This window comes from Tursiops truncatus, chromosome 12 (assembly GCF_011762595.2).
Source record: "Tursiops truncatus isolate mTurTru1 chromosome 12, mTurTru1.mat.Y, whole genome shotgun sequence".
Classification (NCBI taxonomy): Eukaryota; Metazoa; Chordata; class Mammalia; order Artiodactyla; family Delphinidae; genus Tursiops; species Tursiops truncatus.
Window position 1 is genome coordinate 53,401,441 of NC_047045.1, and position 16,053 is coordinate 53,417,493.

General features: G+C 40.3%; 1 long non-coding RNA gene across 1 annotated transcript in view; it reads right to left on the minus strand.

The window, feature by feature from the left end:
* The window catches only part of LOC141276096 (uncharacterized), a 253,850-nt gene that overhangs the window by 186,254 nt on the left and 51,543 nt on the right, over positions 1–16,053 (minus strand). The window contains exon 2 of the long non-coding RNA XR_012325041.1: positions 2,448–2,590. This is a non-coding gene — a long non-coding RNA (uncharacterized lncRNA). The remainder of the gene's footprint in view (positions 1–2,447; positions 2,591–16,053) is intronic.

Consider the following 16,053-nt stretch of genomic DNA (forward strand, 5'->3'; position numbering starts at 1 on the left):
TGACCAAGTTCACCATTTCAGCCCAAAGGTGAGTGTGAATGAGGAACGGAATAGAGATCCAAGATACCGCACGTGCGTCAGCAGCACTGTGACAGCCCAGGCTCTGAATCACAAGGCATTTTAATCCCTCAATGGCAAACCCACCTAAGGAAAAGGATACCTGAAACCAGACCAGGAAATATTTGTGCTGGAGGCAGGGAACTCGATCCACACCACTTTTCTCAGTCACTCAGATTCTAATTCAAAACAAGGACGAGTCCTAACTCCAGAAACAGAGTGTTCTCAACCCCCAAGTCAATCCTCCTGAAATGTAACACAGGAAGCTTTTACCAGGCCTGTCATCTCAAGATTCCTTTCTATGTTTTTTGGTTCACTTTCAGGAAAGTCTTCTCCTCAAGGTCCAGGGCTTTCCTGCTGCCACATCCCTCTTGTTAGGAAAGTAACTTCTGCAGCCTCAGTCTCTGGAGAAGTTGAGCACCCCAGTTTGTTTCATATGCATCAAAGAATCAATCTCATCATGGGTGGGTTTCATTCATTCATTCTTCTAGCAAACATATATAAAGTGCCTACTCTGTGCCGCACATTGTTCTAGGTGCTTAAGGTACATCAATGATTCCTGCCTTCACGGAGCTTATATTCTAGTGGTGAGTGGGAGGGACAAGAAACACAGTAAGTAAGTAAGTAGGTAAGTAAATGACCTCATATGCTAGAAGGCGATAAGTGCTATCAAACAGTTGAATAGGGAAAGTGGATGGGGAAGTGGCAATAAAAATAAGGTTGTCATGGTGGATCTTATTGAAGAGGACACATCTGAGCCAAGTCTTAAAGAAAGTAAGGGAGTTATCCAAGCAGACATCAAGGAGAAAGGACTAAGGAACAAATGCCCTATAACAAGAGCCTGCCTATTGTGATCCAGGAGCAACAAGGATGCCCCTGGGACAGGATCTGAGTAAGAGGGGGAAGGTAGTAGACAGTGAGGTCAGAAAGGTAACAAGGCCTTACAGGCCCTTGAATGGACTTGGGATTTTATTCAGAGCAAAGTGAAGAGTCATCTGAAAGTTTTTGAATAGAGGAGTTGAATGACCTGGCTTCCACTTTAAAAGAACTTCTCTGACTGCCCTGTTGAGAATAGACAGTGTGTGTGTGTGTGTGTGTGTGTGTGTGTGTGTGTTGGAGGGTTGGTAGGACAGTGAGGGAGAGGAGTTAGGAGGCCAGTTAATCCAAGCAAGAGATGTTGGCAGCTACACCAGAGTGGTAGGAGTGGAGGTGGTGCAAAAGAATCAGATTCTGGAAAAGTTCTGAAAGTAGAGCCGGCAGGATTTCCTGATGGACTGTTTGTGAGACGGGAGTGAAAGAAGCGTCAAGGATGACAGAACTTTGTGACCTAAGCAACTGTAAAAGTAGAATTATCATCACCAGAGGTGGGGAAGACACCAGGTAGCAGAAGTCAGATCGTGGAGATCAGAAGTTAGTTTAAAATAGATTGAGTTTAATAGATTTCTAGCATTTAAAAATGATTACAAGATATTACAATAACATTATATGCTGTCTTGGTATCTGACAGATTGGAAACATTGAGATCTGCACTTTGTGCATGTCTAGAAAAGCTCCAAAGTTAGGAAGAATACAGCTGAAAAGCAGCCTAGGATCTGCAGACAGTGATTCTATGCACTAATCTTATCAGTAAGTTAAGAAAGTGCACTATCTTTTCTGGAGGAAACCACTGGATGTTAGACAAGCTCCTTGCTTGAAGAAATTGACCAGCTTGTTCTGATGAATGTGATTTCTTCATTCCCTCTGTCGCCCTGCCAGACTCACACAGGATTTCCTGTGAACAGAGCAGGGTGGAGATAATGATGAAGTACCATGGCTTACAGTCGTGGCTCTCTGGGAAAGCCTACAGAAGCTGCCAGATTCAGAACACAGATCAGAGGAATCGGGGCTTTACCCCAAAACTAATAGTTTCCGTACCAGAATAGCCCATGCTTATGCCTGAAGTAGAAGGAGCAAAAAGTCTTCACGGTTGGATGAAACACAGAATTTCTTATATAGGAAGTGTCTGAAAGCTCAAGCAAAAAACTCTGTGGGGTGGGTAGTTTTTGTGGGGCTACAAGTAGGAGGGAGCACGAAAATACCTGGCTGTTCTGCCTCTTTAGCACACGAGCCCAATCTTAACCAAAGCGGAAATTAGGTCTGGGATGGCATCGCCCAAGGAAGGAACTCACTGAAAATTCTGATGGTTATTCCTAGAGCAAAGGACCCGTAGAGTAAATTTTTTTTCTCTGTTCTTCTCTTTGGAACATTGGCTCTAATAAAATAGATACTTGATTCTTATCAAATAAAGATGAAAACAATAACTGTTTGACCATACAAATTAAACAGAATTTCAGAGCTGCATTAGATAAAACAAGTGAATAAGTAGCTTTAAGAAGAGACCTAACACTCACGTGGCTCGAAGAACAAAGAAATGTATTCCTCTCCAAGGTCAGCATTTCAGCCAGCAGGCAGTTCTGATCATTGTGGCCATTCAGGAACTCAGGCTGATGGCAACTCTGCCATCTTCCAAATGAGGTGTCCAAGGTCATAATGCCTGGAGGAAGGGGGAAGAGCAGAAGGTCAAGGCCAGGGAATTCTACTTAAGCAAGTGAGACAGAAATTGTCCACTTCATTTCTGCTCACATTCCATCGGTAAGAGCCAAGATACATGACCAACCTTTGTTGCAAGGGGCTCTGGGAATGCAGCCCTGACGGGGCAGTCACCTACCAGTACAGTTCTACTACTATGGAGAAAGCAAAGAACACAGTTTGGAAGGACAATTAGCTGTTTCCATTCCAACTGCATTCATTACTGTAACGTGGACTAGGAAACACGCACTGAGCTACAAGGAAGGGAAGACATCTGTCTAAAGAAAACTTTGTCCTGTAAAACTGGCCTTAAGACATAACTACCACCTCAACTCTTCCTAACCAGTTGGAATTATGCAAAGGGAAGGTATTCCCTGAAATGCTCTAAGGAGAGATTTCAGATTATCAGGGAGTTTAAAAACTTGATCTTAAACAATCTAACTCAAATACCTACATAAGACCCTAGGATCCCAGTTTGTTTGGACACTTGACCAATATCGATGTGTATAGCTTGGGTAGCCAAAATAAGTTAGTTAGATGTATCCAGAGAAACTACACATACACACACAAAATAACCACACCAACAATAACAAATGTAACCGCTGACGTCTGGCTGAAAAACTTGCTCTTGTTGTACTACTTAAACACACAAAAGGTCACTTGCCCATGTACTATGGACTAGAAAAGGCTTTAGTTTAACCAACAGTCTGAGATTAACCTACCTAGGGTAGCAAAACACTTGTACCCTTTACCAGAGAAAAGATTAAGTTATAATAATTGCTAACCTTTATTGAGTGCCTACCACATGCTAGCATTTTATATTGATCATCTCATCCTAACCCTCAGAACCGTCCTGTAAAATCTTTATGAAGATATGGAAACTGATGCTCAGAGAAGTTAGGTAACTTCCTTAGGATCTCAGAAGTAATGAATGATTGAGCCAGAATTTGAACAGACCTTCTGACTGTAAAATCTATGCTCTCCTCCTCTATACCACACTGCCTCCAACTATGCCAGGAATAATTCGTGTTTGAGTCATACAGGGACACCAAAGTATACAGGATAAATTGAGCTTATCCTGAGGAGCAGAGGTTAGATTATTCTGTGTGGTTCTAGCAGAGCCAGAAAAAGTGGAAGGAAGGCACTAGAAAGTAGATTTATGTCAAGAAGGAATGAGAGCTTTCCAACAGTCCCAGCTGTCTGATAGGAGTGTCAGCTTCCACACATGGTAGTGAGTTCCACTCTGCTGGGGGGTATTCATACAAAGGCTTGACAGTCTTCTGAATTTCTTGCAATGGAAAGTAATTTCAGAGACTTCGAAGGTCGCTTCCAATACTGTGGTTCCTCTGCTCGAACTTGAAATGTACAAGATGTCATTTTATCTTCTTTGAAAACTTTTTACTTCCTTAGGATAATCACAATTTTGGTTATAGAGACTTAGATAACTGATTATCTGCTTTCTGAACCCATTTTAAGTCCTGTCAATGATTGTAGAATATAACTGAGAAACAGTAGACCATATAGGTTGAGAGTTCATTCTTAGAGTCAGATCATTGGCCCAATGATTCCAAAACTTACCAGCTGTGTCATTTAAGCTCTGCAGGCTTTGGTCTTCTCAACTGTGAATGGGAGTAATCAAATCTCTCTTACAGTGTTACTGTGTTACATACCATATTATTTAAAAATCCCTAGCATAGCACCTGGGACATGGTAAGGGCTTAAAAATGATGATTTTTTTAATAAATAATAATAATATAGAACTCAGAGAGCAATGAAAAATCTTAATCACATCTCTATTCCCAGAATTCTTACCCTTCTCTTGGTAGACAACTGTCTGTAAACGTAACCCAACCACACATACAATATACCACCATCCCCCAAAGTGCTTGATTAGTTGGTTGATTAGAACCCAAAGTTCACTTGGGTGACTTACTGCCTTCTCCCCACGGGAAGAAGTGTGGGAGTGAGGATGGAAAGGGAGGAGGGTTGCCGTCCTCACTGCCACCAGTGAATATGTAAGAAGATCTTTCTCATTTATCACATCTCTCAGGGAAAAGATGTGCAAAATCATCTGGCCTAGATTAAATAGAACGTAACGCTCACTTCCCAGGTATACCTGGAATAAACCACAACCTCTGAAGCTCCATGCAAAGCAACCTGCTCTAGCTTTCGAGAGACAGATCGATATAAAAATCAAGCAGAAATTTTTAAATGCTGAGGAAGGCCACTGAAACATGACAATTTTGTTGAAAGTTTAAGAATATGTTTTTATGTGTAGGCATGTTTGAAACTTGTTCATATACTGTTTTTTGTTTTGTTTTGTTCCCTTAAGGTGTAGAATTTTATATGCATTATAAGTTGCATAATTTATATAATAAATGAGTTTGTTCTGTTGGTGTAGGTAGATACATTTGAATTATTGAAAACCACAAAGAATGAAGTATTTCCTAGGTACCATCCCTGATGTGTGATATGGCTCTAACAATTGGTATAAAATAATATTTAACACTTATGAAGGATTTGCTATGTGTTAGGAACTATTTCAGTAGTTTATACGCATTGACTCATTTAATCCTCAAATCATTCATAAGGAAGATGCTTTTATAATCCCCATTTTGCCGATGAGGAAGAATGCACAGGGAAGTTAAGTAATTTGCCCTGAGTCACACAGCTACAATCAGAGACAGGATCTGAACCCAGGCAATTTGGCTCCAGAGCCTACATCCTGATCACTATTTCTGGTTATCTGACTCTGACCAAGTCCCAGGGGAATCTCAGCCAAAGTAGGACAGACTTGAAGGGAGCAGCTAGAGAGAGGTCCCAGAGGACCACAGCTGCAGCCCTGGCTTTGCAGTAGGTTGACCTACAGAATGCACTGACCATACCTCATAGCACCTCGTGGATGACTCTTGATAAATTGACTCTAGTGCTTGTATATCTTGTCTCCCCAACTACAAGTCACAGTTGCTCATCTGTCAGTTACATTACTGACTTGTTCATAAATGTCAGCCTCCATTACTGTACTGAGCTCTGACCAGGCCTACCTCTATCCCTGGTAACAATGCATTGTAGCAATAGAGGCCCTGTGTCCAAATCCTATTTCCACAACTCATCACCTGTGTGACTTTGGCAAAGTGACCTTACTTCCTAGAGCAGTCATATCTATAGCCTGAAGGCAATACTTACTGATAGGACCATGAAGGTTTAAGGTAATAAATGTATACTACCAATTCCCTTTCCTCAACACCTAACATTTGAACTCTATAATTCCTTATTTCTGAACTGGATTTGCTTCTTGCCATATATGCATGTCAGAAACACACAGAAAACAGCAATTTACTTTCAACATTATTTCTTTTTTTTTTTTTTTTTTTGTGGTACGAGGGCCTCTCACTGTTGTGGCCTCTTCCATTGCGGAGCACAGGCTCCGGACGCACAGGCTCAGCGGCCATGGTTCACGGGCCCAGCCGCTCCACGGCATGTGGGATCTTCCCGGACCGGGGCACGAACCCGTGTCCCCTGCATCGGCAGGGGGACTCTCAACCACTACGCCACCAGGGAAGCCCTCAACATTATTTCTTGATGTTGAAACATTAATGTTCTTTAAGAACCATCCACTTTCAATTAAGACATTCCATGATGTTGCTGGGGCCTCTTCATGAGGAGTGCCATGAAGCTCCCTCTCAAATAGACTGATTTTCTTTAAATTGCAGTAGAATACACATAACATAAAATTCACCTTCTTAGCCATTTTAAGTGTACAGTTCAGTAGTGTTAAATATATTCACATTGTTGTGCAATCCATCTCCAGAATTCTTTTTATCTTGCAAAACTGAAACTCTACACTCACAAAACAACTTCTCATTTTCTTCTCCCCCAGCCCTTACCAGTCACCATCCTACTTTCCGTCTCTGTGAACAAGACTACTCTAAGTGCCTCACGTAAATAATCATACAATGTTCGTCCTTCTATGACTGGTTTATTTCACTTAGCATAATGTCCTCAACATGTTCATCCATGTTGTATCATGGGTCAGAATTTCCTTCCTCTTTAAGACTGAATAATATTCCATTGTGTGCATATACCACATTTTGTTTATCCATTCATTTATCAATGAATATTTGGGTTACTTCCACTTTTGGCTATTGTGAATAATGTTGCTACGAACATAGGCATAAAAATATCTCTTTGAGACCTGCTTTCAATTCTTTTGGGTATATAACCAGAAATAGCATTGCTGGTCATATGATTATTCTATTTTTAATTTTTTGAGAAACTGCCGTACTATTTTCCACAGCATTACCATTTTACGTTCCCACCAAGAGTTCACAAAGGTTCCAATTTCTCCACACCATCACTAACGCTTGTTTTTATTTTCCAGTTTTGTTGATAGCAGCCATCCTAATGGGTGTGAGATGGTATCTCACTGTGGTTTTCATTTTCATTTCCCTAATAATTAATGATGTTGGGCATCTTTGCATGTGCTCCTTGGACATTTGTATGTCTTCTTCGAAGATATGTCTGCTCAAGTCCTTTGTCCATTTTTAAATCAGATTGTTTGGGTTTCTTTTGTTATTGAGTTGTAGGAGTTCTTTATATTTTTTTGATATTCACTTCTTATCAGATATGTGTTTTGCAAACACTTTCTCCCACTCTGTGTATTGCCTTTTCACTCTCTTGATTGTATCCTTTGATCCAAAGAGTTTTTAATTTTGATGTAGTCCAATTTATTTTTTTCTTTTGTTGCCTGTGCTTTTGGTGTCATACCCATGTATAGACTGCTCTTTTATGCATAGGGCTAATAAGGCAAGAATCACTATCTCTTTACAGACTGTCTGGGAATCCAAAACCTTTGCCTCAAACATTCCCAAGGGAGCCTTGTGAGTAAATAAATAGAGCAAACCCTGCTGCAGGAACACCACCGAGGCTACTAGGCATAAAACTGGAACCCCTTGTTGGTTTATTCGGCAGCCTGTGCATGGAAGCCAGAGGGCACTGAGATGCCAGGAACAGGCTCGAGAAGCTCCTTCAGTTCAGCCCTGCCCGCTGTCACGAGCGGGACAGGCAGCCCGTGTGGAGGGTCATGTGTCAGTGCGTAATCACTAAGAAAAGCAACTCTCTGAAGGGCTGATCAACACGTCAGGGTCAGGACGCATCACATGGATATGTGGATGCCTTTCCGTGTGTGTGCGCATTTTAAGTACCTATTCAGACCTGTCAAACATGATCAAGTGTCTTTAATTAAGTGCCTGGGCCAGTCTGTATGCGCACATATGCAACTGTTCATTTCTACGCACTGTAACTTGATGAACATTTTCTGTGGAATTTCATGTTAACTTATTTATACCTAAGCAAGTAAATAAAATACATGTTGAAAGAATTTTTCCTCTTTTGCCCACTCTTGGTATTCCAGTAAACATTTTTATATTTCATACACACAAAATCCTCTCCAACTGTTTCTGCAGCCAAAATAAGACTTAGAATCTAGAGGTGGGCGAACAGTCACTTAACTGTCAAACAGCTCTAGTGAATTTTGTTTGCTTCAAATGCTCGGGCAAGCATTTGAAACAATGCACTGTGTCTAGCACTACTTCTCTTAATTTTTAATCCTGGATGTATTTCAAGGGGAATTTAATCCATCTGGTTCTGATTTACTTACTCTTAGCTCATCAGAGTGGTACTTTGTAACTGATGTTTGATGTCCAGAATGCCTTGTGGGTTTTTAGGTCATTATAAAGATTCCCCCCTGCCTGCCCATCTGCCCCTCCAAAGCACTGACCATAATCAAGAAGTTGTATTTTATTTACCTGACATAATTTTAAATGACCAGAAACGAGTACTTGACCAAATGTCAGAGCTTTCAGCCCTCCATGGTCACGATTTTGGAGTGTGATAAAGTGCAAGGCCTGGGGTGGCAGGTTGCTGGGGGCTGTGCGTGCTCAGCGGGGCCCGACTGCTCAGGAGGCAAGACCACACACTCTGCGCTGTCCCCGGGCTTGAGGTCTGTGTCCACGGTGGATGTCTCTAGGCGCCGGGATCAGAGTTCTGAAACCTCTTTCATCTAGCACTCACACACGATGCCACAACCTCTCCCACGCCTGTGGCACGCGCAGACATAAACAGGCCCCAAGACAAGCTTTCTCATCATGCGTGCAGTCTCTTTATGATGACTTAAAAACAAGCTCTTGGGCTTCCCTGGTGGCGCAGTGGTTGAGAGTCCGCCTGCCGATGCAGGGGACACGGGTTCGTGCCCGGTCCGGGAAGATCCCACATGCCGCGGAGCGGCTGGGCCCGTGAGCCATGGCCGCTGAGCCTGCGCGTCCGGAGCCTGTGCTCCGCAACAGGAGAGGCCACAACAGTGAGAGGCCTGCGTACCGCAAAGAAAAAAATATATATATATAAAAACAAGCTCTTGACTCAATAAGCCCTGCTGTATCAGGAAAATGATGTGCTCCACTGCTCATGCCCTTCCACATCCTACCAATAGGAAACTTAATACCACCTTCTCAAGCCTTGGCCCTTCTCAGAGTCCTTCAGAGAAGACCACAGAATGCTTAAATATCTCTCATGATGAGAAGAAAATTTAGTCTATCATTAGACTAAAAACATCGCACAGTTTTAGCACTGGAAGGGGTCTTTGGAGCACATAATCTTGACCATCGTTATATCTGGAAATGGTAAACTGTCCATTTTATTTCTGCATTTGTTCTTTCTTTTAAATATCAGTGATGTATGGTCATGGCTTTAGTCAGCATCTCCATTCACCAGTCACTCAGTAAAACTTTGCTGAGCACCTCCTTTGTGTCAGATACCCTGTGAGGCCCTGAGGTGTTCAGAAGGCAAGCAAGCTTATCCTTGCAAGAGCTACACGTTCATTCCCTGTCCATTGAAAGCTAACAGCTCAGAGTCCTTTCCCCACTGATGCTCTGTCCTTGTGAACCAACAAGTGATGTCAACTGTAAATAGGCAAAGAGTTTCAGAGGTTGCCAGACTGTCACAGATGACTTTTGAGAACCCACGTTCATTCCTAAGCCTGCTATCAATAAACCTTGCTGACGGCCCTCTTGTTTTGATTTGTGAACTGTAGCTCTATTAGTTTTCCTACCTGACAAAGACGCTCTGGATGGCATTTTGGAATCCACAGGAAATAAAGAAAACCTATATTGATCAATGTCTGTTGATGAATCCTGTTCAGCTAACAGATAAGCACTCTGCCAGCCAGCATAGAACCCCACCCTACAGAGAGCTGCAGAGAAACATTCACAGTGAGGGAGAGGAGGGTGATGAAGTACCTCTTAAAAAGAGGTCGACTAACCAAAAAAATTCTTCTTTCTTCCTTTTCTTTTTTTTTAAGAAAGGACTCTATGTTTAAGTTTCTGAAAACTTAAGAGCCTGAACAGAAATAACAAGTCAATGCTAACTTACCAAAAAAAAAAAAAAAAAAATGCACGTGGAGGCAAAGCAGACAAGAGGTAAAGGGCCGCATGAGCATTAGTCACAAATACTTCTTGCTTCCCCTTAAAAACAGTTTCCTCAGCTTGAAATCATTCGTCTTTTGCAACATCAAAACCAAATGTATGAACATTTATATAAACTCTAGTACTACAAATACCACAGTGCCTCATTACATCTCAAGCTTCTGCATGTTGAATATTTCAGTGGTGCTTTTAGGTCTTAATGTGAATATGGAATTCTTAGAAGTGAGAAGGTAGTAACCCATCACTGGCAACTTCACCTTTGTGATATTTACTTTTATCAGTTTATAGAAGTAGAAAGCTTCTTTTCAAACTGATTTGCTAGCTTTTCCATTTCCCTTAACAACTGCATTTTACTATCATACCATAAAGGAAAACTTTTCAAGCTACCGATTCATCTTGCAGTGAGGTCATCTGAATTTTTAGGACCTTAAATAGGAATCGTATTGTGAAAAGAATGAGCCTAGCTCATACCAGACAAGCTGAGCGCTTATCTTACCAGGACACAGGCTCCCCAGTGGGTGGAAGAGATGGTCATTACTGCCTTTCTTTCCTTCTCCATTAGAGTTAAGCAGATACGGTTAGTCACTGTGTAAGGGAGCATGTGGAAATGGAAGTATTCAAGTTTATGTGTGGTTGCCAGGTCTAAGTCCGCCAGGCAGTCATTTCTCTGGGAGCCTAACGTAGGTACTAAATTTTGCACTCACCCACCAAATGGGTATACTTGCCCCTTAATCTGTCTTCCTGCAGGAGGGCTCCCCTGGCACCATCCAGCCTGAACGTGGGACCAGCCTTTCCCTGGAGCCCCTTCCCGTGAATTACAGCCTGCAGCATGGGGGCTGAATAGAAAACAGCCTCCAGAAACTCAACTGGAAGGGCTGACCGGAATTCAGCTTAATGTGGAGAATGGCAGGAAAGCTTCTATTATTCTACTTCATTCTATCTGCTGTGAGGCAGCACGGCGCCTGGAGTCTGACTGAGCTTAACTCATTTCCCTGGATTTCCGAGTCATAGCCACCGTACCTACTAAAGCCAAATATCTCACTCCCGAGGCTCACTACACTTCCTGATATAGGATGCACTTGCCTGTCTCCTGGTGACCTTAAACACTAATAAAGGAGTCATAATATGACCTAGACAAGACTTGGAAGCCAACCAGAATGCAAATGATTGACGGGAGCGCTTTCAGTTATCTACTGTTTGTCCTGACACTTTGGCGTGGTTCTTTTTATTATGATTGTGGGAGTAGGAAGCTTAACAACACAATACAGGCATTGCTGTCCACATTGGTGAAGCTGAATCCTAAGGCGTGGCAAAAGAAACTCTGTGTGACAGACTGGAAACCCACAGGCACCAGTTACAACTTTTGCTCTCCTTTCCCCTGGTTTGCTGGAATGGTGGCAATGGCACTTTGGAAACAACACTTCAATGTGAATTTTCTCCAATTCTGGGCATAGGGTTAAAGGAGGAAATTCTCTCGCTGACTTTTTGCGTGGCTGACTGCTCTAATTATCTCTGCTTGCTGTTTCTCAAATGTTGTTGTTAAAGTGATTAGCATTTCTGCAGAAAGAATTCACTGTCCTTGTTAATTGGCTATACTCCAATATAAAATAAAAAGTTAAAAAAAAAAAGAATTCACTGTCCTATCCTTTCTTTTTTCAATCTTTTTATTTTCTTCCAAAATAAGATAAATGTTTGGTCTGATGCATAATGCAGATCCACGATTAAAATATCCACTCGAATTACGAATCAGGACTGGGGAGATTATTGGAGTCATCTCTTAGGTTTGCTGGTTGTCATGTTTCAGTGTCTTTAAGCTCAAATTCCTCTTTTTTTGAGGAAGGCTTTTTATATTTCCACTATTCCTATTCCTGTCTACTTAATACATTTAGATTCAGAAGGTCATCTTATATTCAGCTGGACAGAGAGGTAGGCTGCCCAGATGTTAGTTGCTCTTTTGTATTTGGAAAGTATCCACTAAATAGTCAACTTGCAGGGAGTTCTTGTGAAACCCACCCTGGAAGTTTAAGTCTGCCATCCTTGGAGACCAATGGCCTAAAATGATCTATCACAGCCATGACTAGGAATCTATATGAGGATTCCTATATGCTCATCCTTCCTATATGAGCAAAACCAAATGGAGTCAGATTCCTCCACCCAGTGTACCAGGGTCAGACTGGACTGGCACATTATTCTCCATGATAACAGCCCCCAGCAGACAAGGGTATGCTATGAACATCATTTCTAATGTATTCCCTTTACATTATTCCCTTATTTCATTTCTGTGTTGAAGAATCCCTCCACTTCTTTTTAATCTATTCTATTAGATTTAGATTTAACTAATACTTTTGAGTTTCTACGATGTGCTGGGCATTGTGTTAGATTCTTTCTCATATGATAATAATAAAAATTATACCTAATATTTATTATTATTATATTTATTATCTAATATTTACATGCCAGGCACTGTTGAAATACTTTATGTGAATTAACTCACTTAATCCTTGCATCAATCCTATGACAAGTTTTATTTCATTTATCAAGAAAAATTTCATGGATTTATATTGTGATTCTTACTATATAGATGATCATTCTAAGGTTCAGAGAATTTTAAGCACCTTGCTCAAGGCCAAGGACCAAGAACAAAGATTCACACCTAGAACCTTATCTACGTAGAGCATCTATCTTGGCTGTATTGCATAAATCCATAGAAAACTAATCTTAATCCTATTGGATGCTTGCTTCATCTAACTAATTCTTAGACCTGGGTTGTTTCTGTTATACAGATTTTTTTAAGTAAATTTCTGAATTATTCTTCTACTGATCTGTTGTAGATCGATACTAACACATAGAGAAGTTAACCTGAGAAAAGTATCTGAACACAACATAATTGTAGAAGAGCAGACCCAACCATCAAACAGATATCAGGGTAGAAACATACATTAATTCTCATTGACTACAAGGTTGCAAATTCCACGTTCTACACAAATAATTAATGCAAAACCATGGTTGGTACCTCTGGAAGTGACTTTAATTCATTTGCTGTGTTTGGTTACTCACTTTGGTTATGAAAATATTATAACACATTAGTGATATTCTATTGAACAGAAATTCCCTATGAAATAATCTGGAGCAGAAAGCTAAAAATGAAGTCTTTAAAATTATTTAAATATGTTCGGTTCAAAGAGTTTTTCCTTTCACTTTCCTTTAAATTCATGTCCATTTCCTTAGTCCTTTTTTTCAAAGATTTATTTTTCATCCTTTCAATCACCTTTGAAAACCCTCCAAGTTCTGTTTCTCTCAAGTTGTGAAGCGCAGAAATGGACACAACCTACCAACAGTGAGCAAGACATGGAGACTATTTAAAGATTCTTACCTTCCCTTCTTATATTCTAAATTCCACATAGTGTACTCAGAAAGCACCATACTCCAATACATTGCCTCTTTAGCACAAAAGATAATCAATAATCTCCAGATTTTTATTTATGGTTTTTTTTGGTTGTTTTTTTTTGTTTGTTTTTTGCACACTCAGATTAAAAGTGACAAATGTATGGTCTGGTTTTCTTCTTGAATTAACCACTTTGCCTTTCTCCCTTAATCTCAGACCTGGGTGGGCTTTGTTTTTGCCTGTCCCTCACTTTGGAGGCATCTGAATCCTTCGTGTTTGCTCTGTTCCCCTGTCCAAGACTTTAACTTTAAACACAACTCCAGGATCATAACCTGTAGAATAAACTATTTCCCCAGGATACCACAGTGACCTGGTAATAATACCCATCTCCTGAGTATGTCGTAGCCCCGTCCACAAGTATAGCTAGTACAAAATTTCATATAAAAATATCATCTGCAAAGCACTGGGCCAATTATTTTTTAAATCAACAAACTCCTAACATAAATTTGATGTCATTTGCAGATGAGAGAACTGGGCTGGATGAAGTTGATTGCTTCAGTGATGCAACTAGCCCTGCCTCAACTCCGCTCTACCTAGAGGGAGGAAAGCAGAGACTCCATAAACACACAGGGTTCCCACAGCTCATATGTGGGGAGGAAGCCTGGGGGTCCCTGGTTTTAAGCAGGGCTGCTCTCCACTGCAGTATCAGGGACAATCACCCTTGAATCTCCCAGAGTGTCTTCTTCCAAGAGACTGATTCAGACACAGAGCCTAGTCTTGTTTATCTTTTCATTTTTTAAAATATGCATCAGGAAGAAAGCCCTAAGGTCTCTTGTAAAAATGTCACTGAAATGTCTCCTAGTGATTTCTCAGCAGCTATTTTTCCCTGAAATAGATTTTTTCCCTAGCATTTCACCAGATATTAATGGAAATGCTAAGCTAAATTTTTAGCCATCCTTGCATGCATTGATAATTAATAAACTGACTTCCATTTTTGGTTTTATAAATCTATATATTTCTGCTCTTGGTTATATGAATTATAGTGATGAGGGACTATTAAACCATGAGAAAGTACAATAATTTTTCTTCAATTTTGGCATAAAGATTATTCCAAGGATAGAGATTTCTTATGGATTTTTAATCATTTATACATAATGAAATAAATATATCCTTTTAGATTTTCAAATATATTACTTAAGCCATGATGGGGGTCTGTCATTTTTAATTTTTGTACGTGCTTGATTTTTGTTGCATTTGTTTCAGACTGTGGTATATGAAAAGGGTGAAATTTTTTCCAAGGTGGGAGGGGGGTTTGATTACATTTTATTTCCTCCAAAGCTTGTTAGTCTCAGAAATTAGAATTCTATATTTTCCCAGAAAAATCTAAGATGTTTGACCTAAAAGAAGCTTCAGAGATTATTAATATCAGTGTTGCTCAGAGGAGCCCTAGGGGTTCCTCAGACACACCTGAAGACAGAGGCAGGAAAAAAAGTCAGTGCAGGCTGGGATGGGGGAGGGTGAAGACAGATAGTAGAGTCCCCAGACCCTGAAGCAGGGCAGCTCCACTTTTGATCTGTTTTATACACTGAACTTCTGTGTAAGGTTTCATTTGAGAAGGCTACATGTGCTACCAGGAATATTACTAATGTTGCTAACAATAAAAAAGACTTGAAATCCAATAGTCAAATGCCTAAATTTTATAAGTGAGGAAACTGAAGTTCAGAGAGAATAAATGATTTGCTCAAAGCAGCACAGCTAGTAAAAAGTTGGCTGACAATGATTCTTAAAAATTAAAATGCTATGTTCAATTTAATCAACATTTATCAAAGGCCTACTAAGTGTAAGGTACTATGCTAGGCCTCCAGGGAATAAAGAGAACAGCATAGAGCACTAGGATATAAACCTAGTATAAAATGCTAAAGAAAAGAATACTAAAGATCATTCCAACGAACCTATTGGTTTTAGAGTCAGAAGCTTTCCAAAAAAAAACACTGCAATTAAATGGCAGAATCAGGACATGAATCTAACTTTTAAAACCCCAATTATAATGCACTTTCCACTATACCATGATGCCCCCAAATTGGGTTCATGAACACCTCGTCTCTCAGGGTGATCTTCCACTTGAAAAATCTGACTGAAAATCTGTATTTTAAAGGTTCTGAAAAGTCCTAGAGTAAAGAACTGTGCTTAGCTACAGTTCCAAAACCTATGCTACAGAATACTATTCATGCCATATGTATTTAAGTCCCAAAGAACACAGTTGAGAGATTCTGCACTATATCTCTCCTCCCCTAGACTTTCTAGGTATGAAACTGAACTCCAGTAGGACCTTCTTTTAAAAACCACATTTCCATGTTTTATACATAAATCGAGCTTGAGAAATGTACTTAGTGATGTGTTAGACCAGATGTAATACTCACATATACATATTGTATTTGAATGCTATAGAAAATATTATGTTCATATGTCCAAATAAGCATGAATTAAACCCAATATACAAAATGCTAACAAAGTATTGTTTTAGTCTTAATATAAATTCATATCTGTTCATATCCACCATGAGAG